This window comes from Astyanax mexicanus, chromosome 20 (assembly GCF_023375975.1).
Source record: "Astyanax mexicanus isolate ESR-SI-001 chromosome 20, AstMex3_surface, whole genome shotgun sequence".
Taxonomy (NCBI): domain Eukaryota; kingdom Metazoa; phylum Chordata; class Actinopteri; order Characiformes; family Acestrorhamphidae; genus Astyanax; species Astyanax mexicanus.
Window position 1 is genome coordinate 13264406 of NC_064427.1, and position 21428 is coordinate 13285833.

A 21428-nucleotide genomic window follows, 5' to 3' on the forward strand; every position below is an offset into this window, starting at 1 on the left:
GTTGTTGTGATATTAAGTTTGGGTACAGTACAGATAGAGAACAGTAGAGGGCGCTGTAATAATCAGGTGAGTTATTGGGGTACTGAGTGTGTGTACAGTACAGTTAGAGGAAAGTAGACGGTGCTGTAATAATCAGGTGCCTTATTGGGATGTTGAGTGTGGGTACAGTACAGTTAGAGAACAGTAGATGGCATTGTAATAATCAGGTGAGTTTTTGTGATATTAAGTTTGGGTACAGTACAGATAGAGAACAGTAGAGGGCGCTGTAATAATCAGGTGAGTTGTTGGGATATTGAGTGTTGGTACAGTACAGTTAGAGAACAGTAATGGGGGCTGTAATAATCATGTGAGTTATTGAGATATTGAGTGTGGGTACAGTACATTTAGAGGACACTAGAGGGCGCTGTGATAATCATGTGAGTTATTGTTATATTGAGTGTCGGTACAGTAAGATTAGAAGACAGTAGAGGGCGCTGTAATAATCAGGTGAGTTATTGGAATATTGAGTTTGGATACAGTACAGTTAGAGAACAAGAGACGGCAGCGTAATAATCAGCTGAGTTATTGTGATATTGATTGTGAGTACAGTACAGTTAGAGAACCGTTATTGGGATATTAAAATATTTTTAGGTAAGTAGTGCCATAGCCACACTGTGTCAGCCATCTGAACATCTGACTCACCAGGAAATCTTCTTTCCCATGCTTTCTTGACTTCTTCCTTCAGAACTTACCTTACCTGCTTGGTTACCTCCAAAGGCTCAGCATTACTTTTATGCCAATGAAATGCAACCATTAACTGATGTTTCCCTAAGAGAGACAGCAGAATGTTTTGAAAGTTGACGGTATGTCTTACAACACAAAAAAGCTGTGTGTTGCTTCAAAAACACATTGTCTAAAATGACAGAAGTGGACCAAATCTTAATCAGCTGTGGATACAGTTTTCATGGGCATCATTTTATCTGCCCACCTATATGGGAAATATCTGATTCATTTGTTCAGTTCTTCAAGAGTGAAAGACCTTGCTCTAATTGAAGCATCAAGGCACAAGGCTAACTCTAAGGGTACAATACCTTTGAAAAAGGTCATGTAACAAATCAGGTGGGTAGCCTGTTAATACATCAAAATGTTTTAGCTTTTCTCTTAGTGGACACTTTCTACACCAGTAGACTCCTGTGCAGTCTAGATATTAACTATGTGATCTTTTTTTGTTCTCAGAGAAAATGAGAACTGTTTTACCTTCACTTACCTTGAACAATGACCTGTGAACCGACAGCAATGTGAACTAGAGAAGCTTTCAACAAATCCTCTGATAAAATGAGCACCATGGTTGTCTGCAACAACACAAAACACAGTACCTTTGACCTGTCTGCTTTAATAAGAGATGTAAATTCCTTCTCTTTTAAGGTCACAAGATCTTTCAGTAGGGGCTCTGACACTGTACTATATCCAAATCGTTTTTTATCTTCTTTCTTGCAGAGAATGGATAAGCAGATTGATGTGAGTGAAGATTGGAGCAATGGTGACACATTTGCTGAAACCCAGTAAACAGCAGTAACTGTATGCTTTTTCCTGGATGTTCCAAGTGGATTACAGAGTTCAAATTTGTTTATGTATAACATGAGACTAATGGCTTGTCCTGAGAACAGTTTGTTGGCTTTAAAGTATGTGCCATTATGAAAAGACTTATGCAATCAAGTTGGGTAGTTCTCTCGTTTCATTTTCAGCCTCTATTTCCGCCACCTTTGCACTCTGATTATCTTCATCATCTGCATCATCATCACGATATTCCCCTGTATTCAAAGGGTTCACTATTTTGCATATGTCCCATAAATGTTTGATCAGAAGTGACAATTAGTTTCTTGCTTTTTTAAATGGTGACCAATGTGCTCAAAGAACTTTTCTGTGGAAATGGTTTATTGTATAACATGGACATTTAAATGCTAACACTTCTAATTGTAGTGGATTAAAGTGAGGTTTTATTCATCACTTGGACACACACACATGCTACCCCCAAATTTGTGGCCTAAAGGAATTTACTACACATTACAAACCCCATCCAGAACACCCTGAAAGCCTTGCAGTAATCTTTTTCCAAACAGCCTTAAATTTCAAGAGACACTATCGGACATGTGTATCTCTCAAGTCTTTCCCAAGAGTTATTACATTGGAAGTCAAAACAAAACATTACAAGAACACAGTGGTTAAATCTTTTAATAGACTACATATCATTAGAAAAAAATTGTTTCACTTACAAAACACAGTCAACAGCAGTTTAGTAGCATTTGGAGCCCCATTATGAAATCTATAATACTATAAGTGACCTGATGCCACAGCTATCTAATGTAAATGTGGGCATAGTACTTTAAAAAACATAACCCCCCTAAAAACAAATATTATTATTATTATATATATATTTTTTTTTTTTCTCTTTCTCCTTTTCTCCTTTTCCTCTTTCTTAATATATGTCCTCCCTTAAGAGTAATGCAATTTTGCAGAGTGAAATAAAGTATTAGACCTCCAATGAGGGGGGGTGGTGGCGGGTAAAAAAAAAAAAAAAAAAAAAAAAGTCTTTCCCAAGAGTGCAATTTGGAGGAACCCAAATTCCGACCGACAGCCATAAACTTTGCTTTAAGTTACAATCTGTGAATGTTTCACACTTGTGATTGACCAACAGCACCATTGCAAGGACAGGACGTTAGTGAAATACAATATAATAATATAATTTAACTTGCTAAAATCCACACGAAATGCAATCCACAAAAATTGGGTGACCAAACGTCCGTATTTCCCGGGTAATGTCCGTATTTCACAGTCTCACAGTCAGAGCACCTAGCCCACCACCCTCCCCCCCCCCCCGTCAACAATCACAGTGCAGTCTCACTGTCTGAGCACACACACCTCGCTCCATAATCCATCGCCCAGGTGTCCACATGAAAACATGGTCACCCTACACAAAAATGTTATGCCAATTTAAAGGTTTATGTTTAGTTATTTCTGCAAAGGACTAAGAAATAAGATTCATGAAGTATGAAGTTAAAAGAAATGTTCTAGGCTTGGGAATCCATGGTCAGCTTGTAAGCTGAAATTCTGTGGTGTAAACTGATCTTACTCACACCAGTCCTAAATTCCGGGCCAGCGGCCTTATCTAAACATTCCTGCAGAGAGAAGAGAATTTCTCACTAAGAAGAACTAATTAAAATATACATGAATAAATAAAAAAAGATGTTTTACAGAATATTTACTAAATAAAATGCCACTTCTGGTAAATGAGTCCTGATAATTTTTTTCTACACAGTCAAGTCTGAATCAACAAGGTTTAACTAGCTTTATTTGGTAATCAGTGATTTTGTCCATGTTGTATTATCTTTTAAATGATTTAATTGGGTTTAAATAATAGCATTACTCTTAATTTCTTTTTGACAAGATACCATTCATTAGTTCATACTTCAGAATTATTTGGAATGTTATAAACCTTTTGTAGGTAAAACATATCATTTACATTTATTGTGATTCAATTGTAAGATTGTTGTTTCCTGAATTTATCCTCACAAACTGGTATGCTGAAGATTGTATTTTGATTCACTGTTTAATTGAGTTTTCTTTTGGTTTGTTCTATTAGTAAAATAAGAAATCTCTCACTAGCTGAAGCATGGTGACACATGTGGGTTGTTTTATGTCTCTTTGTGTAACAAGACCATCTTCCCCGCCAAGATTTGAAATTGCTCCTAGACCATTTAAAAAACAGACACATATGTAGCTCCTTTCCCCAAAGGCCACAGAGCCAATCGTAGCTTAAGGCCCAAAGCAGGTCCAAACAGACTCTCACAGTTTCAGGCAGTTTGAGTTCAGTCCAGTTAGGAGTTCGGGGAGAACAGGTTTAGTTCAGTTTAGGGAGCCCAGAGTAGAGTCTAGAGTGGAGATGGAGGAAGGACAGGCAGAGAATAGCAGCAGTTAGCTTAGCTTAGTATTTTAGCTCCAGTAAGCGATAGTTTAGCATTCTTAGTACAACTCATTTAATGGTATTCAAGTATATTAATATTAGCTATCCTAGTTAAAATATCTAAAGCTATTTTACGATCTACGAAGCCAAGCATTATGCCAACCAAGTCTAGCTAAGTAAAGCTAAAAAGAAATCCGCCAGATCCAACCCAGAAGCCTACGGTCCGGAAGCAACCAGCAAACCAGCTGAGGGTGAAGGGATTTTCCTGTCGCTTCTGACGGGGCTCTGTGCTGACACAGGAAGTCAAACCATCCTGCAGATAGGCTCACGTGATCCTTTCTCTGGATGAAGAAAAAGACGACCACGCTACAGACGGCGTCACCAATGTAGGCCCACTTCAAAGCCTCAGAGTTAGGCAGAGCTGTGTTTATTCTTTCGGCAAATGGTTCTGTTGGTCATGGTTTGGTCGAGTCCTTCATAGATCTCCCTTTAGTATAGACAACTCCTTTAAATGGTCTCCTGCAGCTGACGCTGCCTTTGATAAGCTTAAAGCTGCGTTCGTTGCTGCTCCCATTCTCGCTCACCCTAAACCCGATCTTCCGTTTGTGGTCGAGGTAGACGCATCTGACACTAGGGTGGGTGCTGTTCTTTCGCAACGTAGTGGGTCTCCGCCTAAACTTCATCCCATAGCCTTCTTTTCCAGAAAGATGTCCCCAACGGAACGCATTTATGGAATAGGGGACAGGGAGCTTCTTGCTGTCAAACTGGCTTTCGAGGAGTGGCGTCACTGGTTGGAGGGTTCCTCTCACCCGTTCAAGGTTCTCACGGATCGCTGCTAAGCGCCTCAACCCTCGCCAAGTGCGTTGGTCTCTGTTTTTCTCCAGATTTGATTTCTCCATTTCATTTCACCCCGGCAACTGTAACACTAAAGTGTATGCACTATCCCGAGTTTACAGTGCTCCGGATAGCGCATCACAGTCTTCTGATTCTGAATGCATCCTTCCTCCGGCTGTCAAAATTGCAGCGATTCGCTCGGAATTAGACGATCTCATACAACAGAGCTTGGTGCACTCACCGCCTCCTGAGGGTTGCCCCCCTCACAAAACCTTAATTCCTGAGCAATTTATAGAACGTCTCATTAGTTGGGACTCTGCTCTCACTTCCAGCCGGTAAGCTAGTTCTTTTACCTGTGCCTGAAAGACCCTGATCACACATTGCAGTAGATTTTGTTACTGATTTACCTGAGTCCAAGGGCTACACCACTGTACTCAGTGGATAGATTTTCTAGGGGTGTTAAGTTTATTCCCTTCTCTGCTTTGCCCACAGCTTTGCAAACTGCATATGCTATCTACACACACATTTTAGACATTTTGGTATTCCTGAAGATATTCTCTCTGATTGAGGTCCTCAATTTACCTCTAGAGTGTGGAAATCATTCTTTGAACATTTGGGCGTTCATGTCAGTCTTACGTCTGGTTTCTGTCCCACAAGCAAAGGTCCAATGCCAGTTTTTGGATTATCTCTGATGCTGGCTTCGTCGTGTATGAACTCTGGACTGCCTCGCCACTCTGGTATGGTCTTAGCCTCCAGGTATCTGTTTGCTGGCGTTATTTGTTCATTGCTGTTGACTACCTCTGTACCCTGTGAGTTTTTAATAAAATCTCATAACTGGTTCCACGAGTGTCTGTATTCCATCCACATCATGACAATATTTGTATTATATAAATATATTTTAAAGTAATAAATTATCTTAAATTATACTTTAATGTGTTGAGAGAGATTACATTTAAATCTAAACATACTAAAGCATGTTTAACCAAAAGTGTACTTAATTGTTATGTCAACTAATATGTATTAATTAAAATCTGTACTGTATAGAAATGTATTTTAAAGTGTGCTTCAGTGCAACTTTGGATGTATACTTAAAATAATGGATTTCTTCATGTATTGAAATATGTTTTAAGAAAATTGTTATGTCAACTGGAAGGTATTATTTGAAAAATATATTTTGTAGACATGCACTTTGAAGTGTGGTTTAGTACAACTAAGGAAGTATACCTAAATTAATGTATTTTTTCACAATTAATGTATTTCTTCACAATACACTTCCTGTGTTGCTTTTCATCATATATACTTTATATACAGTATACTTTTAGCTTTTTAGGTTTTAAGGTTTTTACAGTAAATATAAATAAAAAAAGATTTTTTTATATTATGCTTCAATCTAAATAAAAAAAATTAAATGGACTTCACTCACATTTTGAAGCAAACATGCCTCAAGTGTCACATAAAGTTATAAAGTAAATTTCTTATCACATTCAGGAAATAAAATGTGCATTATTGTCATGTAATATGTATGTTGTATATATGTATGCATGTGTATCGGCGTATTATTAAAAATATTACATTCATTTCACATAAAATCTATCTTTAAATTAAGTATTGTAGAATAAAATAAGTTTTGTATTATTGTGGATTGTAGTTTTACACTTTCAACGAGTGTGCTTTAGTGTGCTTTAGCTTGCCACTTCCTGCACATAACCTACAACTTGGATCCTCACCCACCTACTGTCAGTGGCCACCTTAGACGAGGCAAGAACCCAATTTAAAATTATGGTGTCTGCAGGTTGAGGAGTTGAGGAAGGAAATGGTTGAGGCAGTATACCACCTACCCAAACTGGGTAACTGACTTCTCCAGTAGAGATGGTATGACTTCACCCTCCATCGTTAACCTTTCTTGTGTCAACTTCCCTATAAACAAATAATAGACACCTAAATTTACTCAGTTTAATTTTCATCCTAGCCAGCATAAGATTATCATTTAACATTCCCAGTAGTCGCCGTGTACATGGGACAGTGGTGGTTAATGATGTCATATCGTCCATAAATGCCCTAACTAGTGGGAGCTAGGTGCCATTATGCAGCCTGTCCCCACCTACGACCCACTTAGAAGCCCTAATAATTACCTTGCCATCGTAAATGCTAACCGTGAAATTGTTCACCCTGCCATTATACCTATTTCCAGTCTTTGCCAAGACGTGACAAACTCCACTGTACTAAAGCAAAACTGAATGTCTTCAAAATAGGCTTTAACTAACCTTGTCATCTCATCTGGAACCTGAAAGAATTCAAATGTCTTCCACAAGTGCATGCGGGTCCGAACCAAAAACATTCGTCAGATGTTCCTCTGCACTTGCTGTTTAAATCTGGTGCCAAATCATACTATTATGCTCTATACAGCCAGAAAAACCTGAAATCCCAGCCTTTAGTACAGACGCATCAATTAACTTTTTTCCTTTCAGGTAAGCCACAAGTCTACGTGCAATCCCGCTAAAGAAGATCTTACCCTTCACATTCAGCAAGCTTATGGGACAAAATTGATCAATAGCCACAGAATCATTTTCTTTTGAAATAAGAAGACCACCTGCTCTTCGCCACTCCTTTGGAATAATCCCCTTCTTCCATAAATTTTCATAGAAACTTCAAAACATCTGGTGCACTTTTACATTTAAATTGGACCCCATTTGGCCCTGGAGCAGAGCCTGCCTTTGCAGCCTGTACCACCTCCTGAACCTCACTCCACCTAGGGGGGTTAACATCCATCTTTCTCTCAATATCACTTACTGGCGGGATGTCTGCTAGCAGAACAATTTTTGGAACAATGTCTGTTTTTCTGCCTATATTCCACTTTTTGCTGTGATTTGTTGAATCCAGCCACATATTCACAAACTGTCAAATCACACCAAGACAAGCACTATGTTGGTACTCTGGAAAAAAGAGTGATCAGTCAGATCAATCAATACAGATGGCCCTTTCACCTCCATGTCTGGCTGTTCTGGAGTAACTGATATAGCATGGTCATAATGTTTTGCCTCTGATAACAGGTTCTGTTCTTCTGATAGGATAGGGTCCTCAACCTGTGTGATAGCAAAAATCACACCCATACAGCCCATTAAATTGTTCAGTGTTCTGAATTAATGGGAGGGGTAACAGAGTCTGAGCTACATATTAGTGCAAACAACTTGGACCTCTGTTCTCTATTCTGTGGATGTCTCCATGTGATACCATCATTTTCTAAAGATAAGAGTTCATCTACAAGGGAGTCAGGAGAGAGTGCCTGTTTGGTTTCTATACTCCAAAACAAATACATGGCACACAAATGTTGCTTTTCCTGTGTTTAGGCTGTAGTTCAATAACCTGACACTGAAATGGCCAAATCTGGTACTTAGAGCTTTTAAAAAATGGAATTCCACTAAGGTTCCACAGTAAACTAATATCATGTTCACATAGTTGGCCAGTTTCTCTTAATTTTCTGTACTTTGCTCCACACTGTATATCATTCAGTACTCCTTCTTTATCTGCTGTCTCTCTAGATACATGTTAATTGGGATTTTTAAGAATGTCTTTAATCTGGCATGACAAACTTATCATTACAAAATTAGCCATTTTTAAGATTTGTACCTTTATCAAATACAAACTGGCATGCTTCACATTGTGTTGGCATTTTCTCCCTTGTCTCCATGTACAGAGATGTTCCAGAGCTATTCCAGTCAGGTTATGCTGCAGGACATAGGACATCAACAGCAGCGGACTCTGCCATTTTGCCTTTTTGGATGCACCAGGATACAGATGTTCATCATCAACATGGGGCATCTAAAATGTAGAAACATAATTATTTATCTTGCTTGTAGAAGAAGGAAGAAGGAAAACTTGTGAGCTATTCTATTTTTTGTAAAGATATATCAAAGCCTTCCATCTTGGAATTAGACATGATTAATCATGAGATGAATGTTTATGTGTTGTGATATACCTGAAGAACTTAAATAATACACCTTCTATGTATTTTCACAATATTAAAAACACATTCACTTTAAAGTTTTTACAGAAATGTAATTTTATTTTTTTTATTTTAATTTGTTAAGAATTACACATATGTTCTTGGTCCTCAACATTGCAAGCAGCTGCTAAACTATGGTTTCTGATAATTTGTGATCTGAGAATTTTCCTAATTAATCGTTACCTCTCGATTATGCATTTTAAATCTGTAATATAATTAATGTTACAATTAATGTTACAGTATATTTAGAAAAAGCGTTTATTTTTGGATCTTTTATTCTACAGAATTGAAAATTTTGTAGAGTAAAATTCAGAATTTGACATAAATATTAGGCCAAATACCTGTGATAAATCCCTGTTAGGTGTCTCTTCAGATTGTTTCATCATCACAGGACATCCCATGTAAGGATTTCTAAATGGAAGGTATTTTAAATAAAAGTTAGTTTCATGTGCTTTAACCATTAAACCAAACCTATACGCCCATTATAGTACCTGTATACATGGCTTACTTGGTGTCAGTTATACTGTTTTGCACTGATGTTATATTCACATTAAACAAAGAATCAGCACCATGAGTTCATTTGAGTTTTAAGAAATATGTGTCAGATGTTACCGAACATCATACGAATCATTTACAGTACCTGTGAACATGTTGTGTTTGTATCTCTTTTACTGATTCACAAAGAAGCTGATCATCAAAGTGGCTGGGCAGTTCCTCTGTGGTGTTATCACAATCCTCACTGTGGGGCTAACACCAATTGCGACAAAAAAAAAAAGGAATTAATCTGATCTGAGCATTTCAATTAAATTAGCAATTGTAATATTATATTTTCTCAGGGCATATCTATGCTTTATTTGGTTACCAATATATTATTTACACTATTTGGAAATTAAGCCGCAAATTTGTATTTAAATATGCAGAGGATGTGTAAAGATAAGCTACATTTCACATGTTTATAAATTATTGCAACATTACTCATGTGTACATTTCATATGTTTGAGATGGATGGATGGGGAATTCTTACCTTTATTAATATGTTTATTATATGGACAAATAATTATCAGTAATTATATTTACTGTACATAGTGAGCTGGAATTTCACATTACTTCTTTTTGTACCTGCATATGTGAGGAGGTCAGGGTCTCCACACTATCACAGCATAATTTGACTGGACCTTGGGACACAGTTATCATCATTCAGCAGGTATGCCTTCTATTGTCTTTTTTTCAGCATCATTAAAACATATCGCTGTGCCTCTGGCTGCAGGTTTAGCGCGTTCTGGTTGAAGCCTTCGCGCTCGTAGTTTAAAATTTAATCAGCCTATTAGAGTGCAGCCTCGGTCTGGGTGGGGCGGAGCAGCTGAAGGCTGCTGGGGAGCTGCGCAGGATGAGCAGGACTCTTATTAGTAGGGCGCAGTGGCTAGGTAAGCGCTGGTGAACGGCTTTTGTAAACGTCATCTGATGGTGGACTAGTAAATAAGAAGTTTAGAACATGTAATCTTAATGCAAATACCAATAAAAGACCATCGTTTTAACTTTAAGCTACAAATGTGAATGTTAGTTAACTAGATAGCTAGCTAACCACTGCCAACATTACTTAGATAACTAATCACTGCGAACGTTAATTTACTAACTAACTAGCTAACTAGCAAGTGAGATAACCTGGATAGCAAGCTAGGAGAGGCTGTACAGTGCAGTGCAAAGCTTCATTAGATTTAATTCTTAGCAGACAAACCAAGTCTCCCTGAAGCTGCGGGAGTCTCCCGCATTTCGGCAGTGGCTCCCAGATGCCCGCGAGTCACATATAATCTCCCGGAATTCAGAACGAGTGCCACAAGCGCGCACACAGGCGACAGACTTTTTTTTTCTCTAATCACGTGAGGGAAGGAGAGAGAGAAAACAGAGAGGGTTCTGATTGGCCTGTTCTCTGCAAAGAGTCTGTGAGACAGCCAATCGGACGGGATTTGTTCAGAGAGTGAGAGAAAGCAGATCATGGCGGAGGCAATATTAATAATTATTGTAATATGATATGAAATGTTTTTGATTTTGTGCAATTTCTTGTGATATTGTTACTGTCAATTTTTGTCAAATAAAATAAAATAGGCAGGAATACTCTAAATTTTATATAAAAAAAAACAAAAAACGTAAAATTAATTAATATAAAATTAAAGTTTCGTTATCATTTGGTTATAATTTTTTTTGCCACTTGGGGGGGGGGGGGGGGGTCCTCCCTGAAATCAACTTTTGCAACTTGGGATGTCTGTCTTCGTGTCTTTTTGTTTTAAGTAGTATAATGAATGATTTTTGTATGTAATTTATGATTACTGTTCATGTACAAAAATGGCATAGATACAAAAAAAATGTATGTGTATATATTCCAAAACAAGATATATATATATATATATATATATATATATATATATATATATATATATATACCTGTCTCACATTGTTAGAGACTAATGAAAACGTTGTAATACTGTAATAATAATATATGTAATAATGCATTGTAATAAAATGTAATATCTGTCAACAGATCTTTTTGGACATAAAGAATAAAAGCAGAACCCCACTCTAAAGTAAAGGAAAGATTAGTCTCATGTTCAGTTTTATTTGTAATTACTAGTTAAAAGGTATTGTTCTTTACACATGCACAGTTTTGCTGAGTTTTGATACTGTTTTGTTAGCTGTCTAAATGTGTCTGTTTATTACATTATAGTGTGTGGACTGTTTAGACATCAGGTATCCAATTATGTTTTGTTGTAAGATCACTTTTTTGTGCTCTATTGATTTTGCCTCTTCAGATGACTGCTTCAGCACCTGAACGCATGTCCTCACATACAGAGGAGCCTACAAGAAAGGTATTTTTGCACCCTTATAATTTATACATCACAATTTCTTACATCACATTCAGAATCAAATTTCACAACTACTGCAATTTCAAAGCATTATAAATGTAAAATAGAAGCCTGCTATGTTTTTCACTAGAACTAAATTATTAAAAAGAACATTATATAATTGTTTTTTTTATTAAAAGTAGTTTGTGTCAGTATTTATTTAGAACTGTATTTTTGCAGATGCTTGAACTCAAGACCTGAACCGAAGGCCTTACAGACGTAATTGCCAACAAGAAAGGTATTTCTTACACACTTGTATGATTCACAGACATAATATAGGCAGACCTTATTCATTATTAGGGGTCTAAGCACTGTAGGTGCTGGAACCCTATTGGAATTGCTCAGATTTTTAGGGGTCTGAGCACACAGATTTTTTGCTATTTAGCATAATATGCATGCCGACCAACCAGCTTTGTCATGCTGGTCATCCAGTTTGGTGATGCTGTCCAACCAATTTGGTGATGCCAGTCAACCAGCAATATGTTTTAAGCCTAACTGGCCTTAAGGGGCCTCTTTGCCTGTCCTGTAAATCGCCGCTATATTTCTTCTTATTATTATTAGTCTTCCCTAAAAAAGGTTGTAGAGCTTAACAGTAAGTTGTAGAGTTGACAGTAAGTAACCTAAACTTCAAATTTGGCACAGAGAAACTAATTGTCCCACTACTCAGGCAAAAGAAAGGACCTCAGTTGGCTTGATGGTGGCGCTATAGAGCAACGTTTTGGTGAATATCTCAGCAACTTTGACAAATTTCTTTTTGAATCTTATTCTGGCAAGTTTTCTGCATCACATCCACTGCTGCCATATTTAGCAAAATCTATAAAACATAAATTGCTCTACTGCTTGTGGATTTTTAAATATATACAAACAATATAGATGTTCACCAGAGTCTCCTGATCAAGAATTATCAAAAATATTTTCATATTTATTAACAACATTGCTGCTATATGCAAATGTGTGGTCCCAGTGTGTTTAGTTCACATAAATGGCTGAATATCAGGACTGTTAACTTGTTTTTCAGTGATATTTAGCAGTTTTGTTGGGGACATGATTCTGTGGAAGGCATCCAAGAGGCGTATCAAGTAAAGCCTAGGTGGGGCTATAGAACCCAAAAATCTGTTTCTCAATGACCACTTGACCAAATGAGTTGTCATTTTGCATGCTGCATTGGAGGCACATTCTATAAGTGAATTGTTAAGGTCATATCTATATTTGCAAAAATATGGCCACCATTGGAAAATTAGTTTCAAAGTGGAATTTGGAAGGCTCAACATTCACTGATCGTCATTAAATTTTAAATGTATGTTTATAAAGACATTCTTTAATTGATGTTAATTGGCCACATGGTGGTGCAATTTCAAAATACTGAGAATAAGCCTTTCTCCCTTCACTTTGCGCAAAAATGTTTTATAACTTGTTTTAGAGAATATTAAGCTTGACAATTTTTCAAATACAAATATGTTAGAAAAGTGCACAGTTATTGTGATTTTTGTAGAAGTTTATAGACAATTTCACATGTCAAACTAGTCCATGGGTTTTCTTCAGATTTTCCTCAAACAGGTCTCAAAATAATCTATGGAATTCCCAAGTAAATAATTATTAAAGGAAAATGCAGTTTTTATCTGTTGACTGAAGTACATGAATCAATCTGAGCATGCTGCATTTCATTTAAAATTGGTTATATATATTTATTACAGATTGTAAAAATGTGACCAAAACTCAACCTTACTTTCACAAGGTCACCATAAAACAAACTAATAAAGATTTGTTTAGTAAACAAGTATAAGCATGACATTAAATATAAAATTGTAAATACTTGAAAAATGTTACTTGAGTTCCTATTACTCAAATGTGACATGGGTGTCGAGGTTCTCCATGTTTCTACAGGTCACTTGTGGCATAATGTGAAAGCATCTGCCTTCCTGGTCTGAAGGTTCGGGGATCGAAACCGAATTGGACCACAGCGACAGAATAATGCAATCACGTATGCAATTGGAACCTTGTACAAAGGCTGTCTTGCAAGACCATGCTTGTCTTTAGGCAGCTGTTATAATGCTTTATAGTTTCTAATAATAATTTAAAAAATGTGAATTCACATAAAGTTTTGTGCTTCACCCTTTGTAATCCAAACCTTTAAAGTAGTATGTTGGACACCAGCTGACCTGTGCTTATAGAGTGGCGCAGTGAGGTGGTTATTCGGCTTGCATCTTGACAGCCTGAGTTTGAATCTTGTCCAGTGTGTTTGGTGAACTTCATCATTTTCTATGCAATTCGAAATAATTATTTTGTTCCTAATAATAGTTAAAAAAAAAAAACAGGTAAAACTGGTTAAAAAAATGTTAGCTTGACCCTTTGTGATGATTCAAAGATTGTAAATACTTGCAAGAAAGGTGCTGGGTTCCTTTTTACTGTCAACAGTAAATTGCCTGAAAAAACACACCCTGTGGCTGTCTTGGCTGAGCGGCGTCTTTCTAAAGTGCTTGCCGTTGAACCAAAAGGTTGTGGGTTCAATCTCAACCTTGTGCATTACCTAAAACAGTTTGTACCACAGCAACTGTGCTTCATCCAAACTTAAAATTTGGCATCAAGGTACTGTTATGAACCCACTACTAAAGTTGTGACCTAATTTGGCCTGATGGTGGTGCTTTAGAGCAATGTTTTACTTTTCAGCAACTGTGACATGCAGACTAAAAATTATTTTTGAATCTTATTCTGACAAGTTTTCTGCATCAAGACTCATTGGTTTTTAGCTCCGCCCACACCCATCACTGCCATATTTAGCAAAATCTACAAAACATATTTTTCTACTGCTTGTGGATTTTTTAATATATACCAACAATATAGTTATCAACATGTCCAGCAGAGTCCCCTGGTCAATATTTATTTTACAAATCTTCATATTTATTAACATTGCTGCCATATGCAAATGAGTCAGCCTGGGGTGTAGCTTAGTTGACATAAATGGCTAAAAATCAAGATTATTTAATTGTGTCAGAGTAACTTAGTAGTTTTTTTAACAAAAATAATTATTTGAAAGGCATCCAAGTTTTACTTCAATTAAGCTATAGGTGGCATTATTAAAATAAAAAAATAGTTTCTCAATAACTAGGGTTCCAATTAATTTTAATCTTTGCCTGCTGCATCTTTGGCCCATGTGGAAAGGGACTTATTAATAACAACTCAATTATTTAAAAACTATGGCTGCAGTTTATTAAAGCAATTTATTAACCAATTTATTAAATAAGGAGAACAGGCTGTATTGTGTAAAAAATATTTCCACAACATCATAATGGCACAAAATATTTAACATATTTATTTATTTTTTTATTTTTTGATAAAAGCAATAATCATGCCAGCATCTAAATTTGGTTGTAAGAGGGCGCTGGGTTCCTTTGTACTCTCTCTCAATTAATTGCCTGAAAAAGGTCTTTTTTTTGCCATGGTTACTGAGTGGCAACTCTGTAAAAGACTCGCCTATGAGCTGTAAGATTGTGGGTTCGATCTCAACCTCTGGCAACTCTTTCAATGTGGAACTGTAAGTAGGTTCAAGGTTTATCTAAATTGCTAAAGAAATCTGAAAAGTGCTTGGACCCCTAGGATTGCTGCTTGCAGCTATATTTATAATATTATGTTTGTTATTATATCATGCTATATTATATTGTATAGTCCCACCTTTGATGCAGCCCTGGACAATTTAAACAAAGTGATGTGGTTTATTATTCTTAGTTTTGCAGACTTTACCTACATTAACTCAGCTTTAGCTTTTTAACTATTTCATAGGAAATGCAATTGAAATATATATCATAAATAAACAGTATAATACTGTGTTAACCATCTTTCAAAAATGTGTAATCCTGGCATTTATCAAATGATACTGCAAACATCTGCATTACTCTAGGTTTATGGCATCTTCTCGTGATTGTGGGTGTCTTTAAGTTTAACATTTATGTTTTTTATTTCTTTTTTGTGCTTGGGTACTGTCAAAAAAGGCCAAAAAAAAGCACATGGTTGAGGCTCTTAAAGAAGATCTGCCCTGATCCTAACACAGCCCCTCCACTGTATGAGACAGATACAGACTCAGATGTAAAAGTTGTTGACCTGGAATCCACACCCATAAATGAAAATCTCTGGAAATCGTGAGTTTTAGCAGTAGTAGCTAAAAATTTAGTCCTACTTACAAAAATCCATAGTTTTGTTTATGGTAAAAGAGAACAGATCTCAGTCAGAATACTTGTTAAGGCTCAACGGTTGCAAAGACAGAGTTGCATAAACACTTTTTCCATGTTCAGAGTTTTACTTCATAGTCTTCTAGAATAGATTTATATTTTCTCTAAATATACTGTACGTATATATTTACCCATGTAGCCATATTTAAGCAAAAGAACTCAATGGTTTACAAACCTATTTTTGTTGGTGAGAATGCACAGAACGGTTCAATATTTGGCGCATGACCGCAAACAAAGCCCGTTCCACGTTGGTGGAAAAGAGCTATTTGTGTAAAATGCTGTGCCCTGACATTTTTCAGTATTTTCTTCTGTATTGGGTAAAGGGTGCACAGCAAATTTGCCAGTGTTAAATCAACATGTAAATCAACTTATATTTAACACTGGCAAATTTGCTGTGTTTGTTTTAACCCTGTTTATCCTAAAAACAATGCAAAATATGATTTCTGTATACCTTTTTAATTTGGTGTGGTAGATTGCTCACACTCTTGCAAAGACAATTATGTTAGAACATAGTTTATTACTACATTTATTGTAACATTTGAATTTTTGTTGTGTTAAAGAGTCTGATAGATGCTGAAAGTGAGCTTTGTGCAGCCTCCGAAAAAGAGATCTGTGCTCATTGAGGAAATGGTGTCAGCACTTAAAGGTATGTAACATACCAGAGTATGTATTATTTGTTTCTCAACAAAAAAAAAAGTTATGTAACATCCCACAAATTCTTTAATCATGGTCTTGATGCTTTGTGATGCTTTGGCCTGTGCTTTGCTGTTAAAAATTGCCCTTTATGGGACTCTGTGTATGTTTGGGGGCTCTACCTTAACTGACAGTAGAACAAATTGAGGTTCTAGAGTCACCATTAACTTGAAGAGGAAATTCGGGCAGCTATTCTCTCTATGAAAGTTGGTAAATCACCAGGGGTGGATGGTTTATAATGGAATATTATAAACCATACATTGATATTCTAGCCCCAGTTTTGACAGAGGTTTACCAGGAAGCATTACAGAGTGGATCACTACCAAGTACATTTAATGAGGCATTGATAACCCTTATACCTAAAAAAGATAGGGACATAACAGACTCCTCAAACTTTCGCCCAGTTAGTTTGATCAACATAGATTGTAAAATTATGACTAAAGTCTAGATAAGGTGTTGCCAAGTATTATACATCCAGATGAAGTAGGGTTTGTTAAAGGCAGAGCATCAAAAGATAACATGAGAAGGCTGATTCACTTGATTTGGCTCCGTAGATTGGATGTCCCACTCACAGCCGTATCACTTGATGCCGAAAAAGAATTTGACCGCATAGAGTGGGACTTCCTTGTGGATAAGGATCTTGTATACTGAACCTAAAGCGGCTGTGATAACTAATGGCTTTATATTCCCTTTCTTTTCACTGACACGGGGAACGAGGCAAGGGTGTTCACTTTCACCGTTGCTTTTCACTACTGCCCTTGAACCTCTTGCCACAGCTGTGATGAAAATGTATTTATTTAAGGTGATTCATAATCAAAAAGGAGGGTAAAATATTACTAAAATATGTACGTAATTTTGACTGAAGATACTGACTAGCTGCAGAGATTAGAATGTGCATTCGTGGCTCACATGGGCGTGCAGGACAGGTGAACACACGATCACATCCCTCAGGCATCAACCATAAAACATACGTGGCACAAGTTACTGACCAGTGTACTGGAAGGTTCTGGAAGCTACGTGTCACTAAAGTGTAAGCTTCACCCTCGCCCCAGGCTGTAGGAATGCACCGGACCGACTGGTCAAGACTGGCCAGGTAATATACCGAGATACGTGGACTTTTTACCATATAAGGCAATGCTTTTTACCATATAAGGCAATGGCCTGAGGGGAACTAAAAAGGTATAAATACCCTGAGATGTTGGCTGTACGGAGGGAGAGACTTGAACGCATGCTTTGAAATGTATTCTGTCTTTTCTCCAATTAAATAATTGCTACTCACTTGATCCAGACTCAGATTTTTTTTTTCCCACCACACAGCTATTAGAAGCAACCATAACATAACAGAAATCTGGGGAGGTGGTAGCGAACACAAGTTGATGCTGTATGCAGATGATATTTTATCACTACTTAGTAGCACTACTTAGTACTTAGTAGCACATCAATCCCAACATTGATGAATGTCATAGAGGCATATTCAGAACTGTCAGGGTACAAGATTAATTGGCGTAAATCTGAGGCAATTCCAATCTCGGAAGGTTGTACACAAGGTGATGTGGCACAATATCATTTTAAGTGGATTTCGACAGGAATTAAATATTTAGGTATAAAGCTATGTACAGACCTAAAGGAGATCTCAAAACTTAATTTTGAGCCCTTATTGAAAAACATTAAAACTAACATTTACAAGTGGGGAAAACTTAAGCTGTCTCTGTGGGGAAAGGTTAACACAATAAAGATGGTAATAGCTCCTCAATTTAATTATATATCAATGCTTATATATCAAAAACCTTTGTCCATCCCATCTGAAATATATAAACAGTACAATGAGAGTATTAGGAGTTTTTTGTGGGAGAAAAAAAGACCACAAATTAACTTAAATAAAATGTACTCCCGGAGTGAAAATGGAGGGTTAGGTCTTCCAGATATCAGACTGTACAATATTTCTTTCAAAATTGCTAAACTTGCCAAACACTGGTGCAAAGATGAAACAGGACTGGATTGGGTAGCAATAGAGAGAGATTTGGCCTTTCCATTTTATCCTAGTGACATCCTCATGCAAAAACTTGAGAAGCAGGACAAACATTAACCCTATAGTGTCTCACACAAGGGAAGTTTGGGATCAGGTTCACAAAATGATGGGAGTCTTACAGTATCAACAATACCAACAATAGTATCTTCACTTTGGCACAATCCTAAAATAGTTATTGGTAAGAAATCAGTTTACTAAAAGGAATGGCTTGAATGTTGGATTCATTCTGTTGGGGACCTATTTTGTGAGGGAGTGTTTATGTCCTTTGAATAGATTCTCAATAAATACAACTTAAAGAACAAGGGACATTTTTGTAAATATCTCCAGATAAGAGCATCTGTAAAGAAGAATGGTGACATGAGCAATGTGCATAATGAATTATGTAAATATTTCGAATTATCACCTGAATGCCATAAGGCAGCAGTATTTTACAAGATCTTCAATGGGACATTTAAGAACCCTTGTAACAGCCTTAGGTTTGTGTGGCAGAAAGACCTTAATTTTCATATTGAGGAAGAGAGCTGGGAAAGGATTCTGTCAAAGGTAGGACGTCATATAAGGGAAGTAAAAGGGAAATTTACCCAGTACAAGGTGTTACACAGTACATAGGTATTACTATACCCCCCTGAAGTGTAAAATGGGTATAAGTAAAACTGACAAATGTTGGAAAGGTTGTACAAAGGGTACGCACGCACTCTGGAATTGCCCTTTGTGCCAAATTTGGGACTGATATTTTGGAAATCTAGAAATCACCTAGACTTTGTCTGCTGGGAGATAGGACTGAATTACCAAATGTGTCGTGTAATCTTTTTCTGTTATCATGGTAGGCATTGTCAAAGCTGCTAGAATTATCTTAAAACATTGAAAGAGTACGAATATGCCTACGTCAAAAGAATGGATGACATTAATGAATAAAACAGCAGCATATGAGTGCATGCTAGCAAGACTGGATGGCAGTAGAAAGACTTCTAAAACCTGGAAACATTTCTTTGACACAGTATGTGCACAGTTCATTAGCTAAAAGGGACTGGGGCAGGTATACTGTATTATATATGTAATTCTCAAAGATAATATTTCACCTTGTGTATATACTGTATTGTATGTAAACTGTTTTTTTTTAATCACCTCTTTCTTAGTAGTTCCCAGAATTCAGAGGAGCTTATAAAGCACCCCAAACTCTGGAATAACCGTCCCGAAGGTGTTAAGTCTAGACTAAAAACTTACTTATTGGACTAGACTAAAAACTTACTTGTTTGGTCTAGCTTTTGTTAATTCATGTTTTTCCCTTTAGATAAGGCAACAGATCCATGGCTTCATGGGCATATGGAATTGTGGTGCCTCTGTGTTTTTGTTACCTCTCTTCCTTTTCTTAGGCTGTTTTACTCAGATGTGCCAAAGCATTAGCCACACTCTGATAATGTTTTTTATTCTCCGTTTTTAATAAATAAAAACTAATTCCCATCTCTCTGCCTTCGCAGAGTTACTAACTGCCCACTTGTCTGACCCAATACCAATGGATGTTGGACCTTCAGGATCTCATGTCCCTTGTCGGCCTGATGGAAGTTTCTGGAAGTCAGCCTTCCCCATCACCCACCACAGTTCAGCTGCCCATCATGCAGTTCAATCTCCTGCATTGGACTAGCGGTTCACTCTCCACTACTGATTGCATAGAAGTTTACATGAACTCTAAATGCTTTAATTACTCAAGTTGCTATACACATGGATATATTACCTTTGTAAATAATATTGATTTGATTTGACTTAAAACATGCGTAAACATGCGTTTAACTGCGTAAAATTGACTTTAACATCTTCATTAACACAATCATTTCTTTTTGGGTTCATTTGTGTGTTGAATGTAGAATGTAAAGTCTGTTTTTGAAGGATTCAGGGCTGAGAAAAGCGTTTTGCGTATAGTTTTGAGCTCCTCTCTCACTACTTAGAGCAATAAACTGCTTCAAGTGTTGCTTTGAACTGAAAAGTTTTCTTTCGCCCAAAAATGAGTATTTATCACCTATTAGCACATATTATCGGTGTAAAATGTACTAACTTCGTATATTAAGCATTTCTTAATCTAGATTCATTTGTGTGTTGAGGTAAAGCCTGTCCTTGAAGGATTCAGGGCTGAGAACAGCGTTTTGGACACACTTTTGAGCTCCTCTCTCGCTCCTTAGAGCAATAAACTGCTTCGAAGGTTGTTTTGAACTGAAACTTCTCTTTCGCTCAAAAATGAGTTTTTAAGAACGAAAACACATTAGAACTGTATAAAAGGTACTAACATCATGAAATAAACATTTCTTAACTGTTTCTGTTTATTTGTGTGTTGAATGTAGTAAAGTCTGTTTTTGAAGGATTCAGGGCTGAGAAAAACGTTTTGCGTATAGTTTTGAGCTCCTCTCTCACTACATAGAACAATAAACTGCTTCAAGTGTTGTTTTGAAATGAAACTTCTCTTTCGCTCAAAAATGAGTTTTTAAGAACTAAAACACATATTATCGGTGTAAAATGTACTAACTTCGTGTATTAAGCATATCTTAAGTTTATAGATTCATTTGTGTGTTGAGTGTAGTAAAGCCTGTCTTTGGATGAATTAAGCTGAGAAAAGCGTTTTGGACACACTTTTGAGCTCCTCTCTCGCTCCTTAGAGCAATAAACTGCTTCGAAGTTTGTTTTGAACCGAAACTTCTCTTTCGCTCAAAAATGAGTTTTTAAGAACGAAAACACATTAGAACTGTGTAAAAGATACTAACATCATGAAATAAACATTTCTTAACTGTTTCTGTTTATTTGTGTGTTGAATGTAGTAAAG

At 36.7% G+C, this 21428-nt stretch overlaps 1 long non-coding RNA gene across 2 annotated transcripts in view; it reads left to right on the forward strand.

The window, feature by feature from the left end:
• Positions 1-20406, forward strand: part of LOC111190348 (uncharacterized) — a 68696-nt gene extending 48290 nt beyond the window's left edge. Inside the window, exons 3-4 of one of the 2 annotated variants that reach the window (XR_007427565.1) lie at positions 16458-16543; positions 20098-20406. This is a non-coding gene — a long non-coding RNA (uncharacterized LOC111190348). The remainder of the gene's footprint in view (positions 1-16457; positions 16544-20097) is intronic. The other variant, XR_007427564.1, reaches the window with a different exon arrangement.
• The last annotated feature ends 1022 nt before the right edge of the window (positions 20407-21428 follow it).